Source organism: Galeopterus variegatus, unplaced genomic scaffold, assembly GCF_000696425.1.
Source record: "Galeopterus variegatus unplaced genomic scaffold, G_variegatus-3.0.2 Scaffold530, whole genome shotgun sequence".
Lineage (NCBI taxonomy): Eukaryota > Metazoa > Chordata > Mammalia > Dermoptera > Cynocephalidae > Galeopterus > Galeopterus variegatus.
In genome coordinates this window covers 46,037-49,652 of record NW_007726641.1, presented here as the reverse complement: position 1 = coordinate 49,652, position 3,616 = coordinate 46,037, and the positions used below count along the sequence as shown (strand labels likewise).

General features: G+C 46.6%; 2 pseudogenes; one reads left to right on the top strand and one right to left on the bottom strand.

The window, feature by feature from the left end:
- Positions 1–498, bottom strand: part of LOC103588179 — an 83,909-nt pseudogene extending 83,411 nt beyond the window's left edge.
- On the top strand, positions 419–1,012 carry LOC103588177 (annotated as a pseudogene).
- Positions 1,013–3,616: the final 2,604 nt, after the last annotated feature.

The following is a 3,616-nucleotide window of genomic DNA, read 5'->3' as shown; positions in this document are numbered from 1 at the left end:
ACACACACACACACACACACACACACACATTAGGATGGAGGTAAAAAGTTAAGGGAAGGTGACTCTAGGTGAGGGGTAGAGGGGAATTCATTGAACTGATCGTACTTAACCCGGAAACTCTCAGCAGAGGACCGTGCGTGCGTGTGGCCCTACTTGCCACGGCAGACTGCGAGCGCTTGGTAAGACCCACAGCCCCTGCCGCCCGCCCTGTCCCTCCCCTCCCCCCCCACTTTCTCCCACCCCACTTTCTCCCCCCGCCCCCAGCACTGGTGGGACACGCCCTTGGCAACGCTGCGTGCGTGGTCAGCACGTGCCACTGTGACCTCACAGAGCGAAGCGTGCATACTCAGTCTGACTCCCTGCTACCTTCCGCCTCCACCCACGCTCCCCTCGACCCACCCGCCGGCCCAGCCGCTCTCCGCTGCTCCCTGCTGCCTTTTTGTTGGTGTCGGGCCCTGCAACCAGGATTGGCCCTGCGACCAGGATTGGCTGCCACATGCTGTCGTCAATGGCTCTCAAGCGTATCCAGAAGGAGCTCCTCGACTTGGCCTGCGACCCCCCGGCCCAGTGCTCAGCTGGCCCGGTCGGGGACGATTTGCGCCGCTGGCAAGCAACCATAATGGGGCCCAACGACAGCCCCTACCAGGGAGGAGTCTTCTTCTTGAAGATCCGGTTTCCACCGGATTATCCCTACAAACCGCCCAGCATCGCGTTCAACACCCGCATTTACCACCCGAACATTAACAAAAAAGGAGACATCTGTCTTGACATCCTTAACTCCGACTGGTCACCGGTACTGACCGTGTCCGAAGTGTTGCTGTCCATCTGCTCCTTGTTGTGCGACCCCAACCCAAATGACCCTCTGGTACCAGAAATTGCGATGATCTGCAAAAGTGACAGGAGGAGGTATGAAAGAATAGCTCAAGAATGGACTCAGAAATACGCCATGTGATCCCCAAATATAATTCCATTTACTTAATAATAAAGATAGAGAACGTGGTAGTCCAATTAATTGGTTGTCTTTCGATTATTTTCTATGAAGCAACGTCTTCTGCATCCTTCTGGGCACAGCCTTCATATCAGGGTGTGTGAGGAGGGTATATGGGGGATGGGTGGGGTGGAGGGGATGTGAGGGTGTGGGGGGAGCGTGACACAAAGAGGCCAGTTTTAATCTACTTTTCGCTACAAATTTATTGATTTAGAATTGAAAAACAAAGCAAGAACGAGGGGGGAGGGGTGGCTTTAGGATGAGGAGAGCAGTTCCACCGACCAGTGGGAACAGTTTTAATGTGGAGTCTTTTAGAATTGACAACAGTTAGGAAAAGCTGGGAAAAGGCTACAAAGCTGGTTAGGAGTCCATTTTCTTCTGAAGAATGTCCATCTTCAGGTATTTTGGTTTTGACCGAGATTAATATGATCCCATATCCTCTATTTTGAGGTCCAAAAATGATATGAACTAGGAGTTCTTACAAAATGAAATGTTTTGTTCCCAGCTTTCTCCACCTCCCATCCCTTCAACCCCCACCGCTATGCCCGTTGTGCCTCTCCCCCACCCTCTGGGTTGTATCTGGCTTCTCAGAACATACCCACTATTTCTGATTTCTTATACATTTTCTCAAGACCCAAGTAAGGTCTGAGATTTTACCCAGCTTGCAATCCTACAAGTTAGCCTGTCACACTTTGGTGGAGGTTGGCAGAAATGACAGGGACCCCTACGTTAGAGACAAAGGCTGTTGTTATTAGTCATGGCACAGCAGGCAGCATGACTTCACTGGCACCCTTTTCCCTTGCCCACCAAGTTCCAAGGGGGAGATGTGGGAGCAGACCAGATGGGTGCTGCATGCCCAATGGGTTTGTGTCACAGCTGAGAAACCCCAGGTGTAGGAACCCCCAAGTCTTTGAAAGGGGACTGCTGGCAAGCAGAGACAAACAGATCTGCCCTCTGCCACGGAGAGACCTCTGTCTTCCAAGGCCGTTTGCTATAAACAATACCTCAATAAAGGTTTTTTTTTTTTTTTTTTAAAGAAAATGCACTAATTATAAAACAGAACTTTTCTTTTTTGACTGGTAAGGGGATCGCAACCCTTGGCATGGTGTTGTCTGCACCACGCTCAGCCAGTGAGCACACTGGCCATCCCTATATAGGATCCTAACCCGCGGCCTCTGCACTACTAGCCACGGGGCTGGCCCTAAAATAGAACTTTTTTTTTTTTTTTTTTGTCTTTTTCCGTGTCCGGCAACGGGATCGCAACCCTCGGTGTTGCTCCCGCGCCTCGCTCAGCCAGTGAGCGGGAACCGGTCTGTATGTGGGATCCGAACCCTCGGCGGGAGCGCCACCACGCTCCCAAGCGGCGCACTGTAGCAGTGTGCCACCGGGCCGGCCCTAAAATAGAACTTTTAATAATTCCTTTTTTAACAACTTAGACACAATTTTTACATTTATTTTTAATTTTTGTTTATATTGTTACAAGGAGAATCAGATTATTAAAGACCAGTAAGTATAACTATAAGAAAATTTAAATCGTGTCAATTTTTAGAAAAATCCTTAAAATGATAGTCCAAGATAACTGCTGCCACAAGATGGCCCCGCCTCCTCCAGGCAAGCCATGCAGCCAGTGGAAGCTTGGGGGTCCTGAGATGAGGGTGGTGGGCCAGCCTTGCACCCACCCACAACCAGATCTCAGAATGTACTTATTAGCCACTTGTGCTTCTTTGGGGTGCGTGACTCGTCTGCTCATGTCCTTTACCAAATTTGTGGTTATATTTTTCTACTTCATTTTTAAGAGTTCTTTTTGGAATAAGGATATTAATCTTTGTGTGTTTTAAAAAAAAAAGAAAGAAAAAGAAGAAGTAGAGAGTAGAATAATGGTTACCAGAGGTTGGGGGCGGTGAAGGTGGAGAGGACGAGGGCAAGCTAATGAGGACAAAATCATGTTGTCTTCCCTAAGTGAATCACTGTGCAGTATATGCATGTATTGCAACAACACACTGTACCTTACAAAAATAAATATAAGTAAAATTGAATTAAAAAAAAAATAAATACAGTGGAGAATTGGACCCTGATAGTTTTAACTGCTCGGATCTATCTGGTTATAAAGGTAAAAACTAGTTTTATGAAAATATGTGTGTGTATTGAAACATTCTAATCTTCCCTGTAGAACTTGTATATTTAGGAATGTCCAATCACTGTAATAAGCAGATTTCTGATATCATTACCTTTAAAAATATTTTGTAATAACTTACTCTTTTTAAGGAGTGGGGAGGTGCTATGGTATGAATGTGCACCAAACTTCATGTGTTGAAATTTAATCATCAATGTGAGAGTATTAAGAGGTGAGGCCTTTAGGAATTGATTAAGTAGTGATTTCATGGAGCCCTCATGGGTGGGATGAAGGCCCTTATAGAAGAGCTTGAGGGAGTGGGTTCACTATCTTCTGCTTTTCTGCCATGTAAGGATACAGAGTTCACTTGTTTTGCCATATGAGAACATAGCAAGGAGGCCCTCAGCAAGCATCAAATGCCAGCACCTTGATTATGGACTTCTCAGCCTCCAGAATCATAAGAAATAAATTTCTATTGCTTATAAATTACTCAGTTTCATCTATTTTGTTTTAGC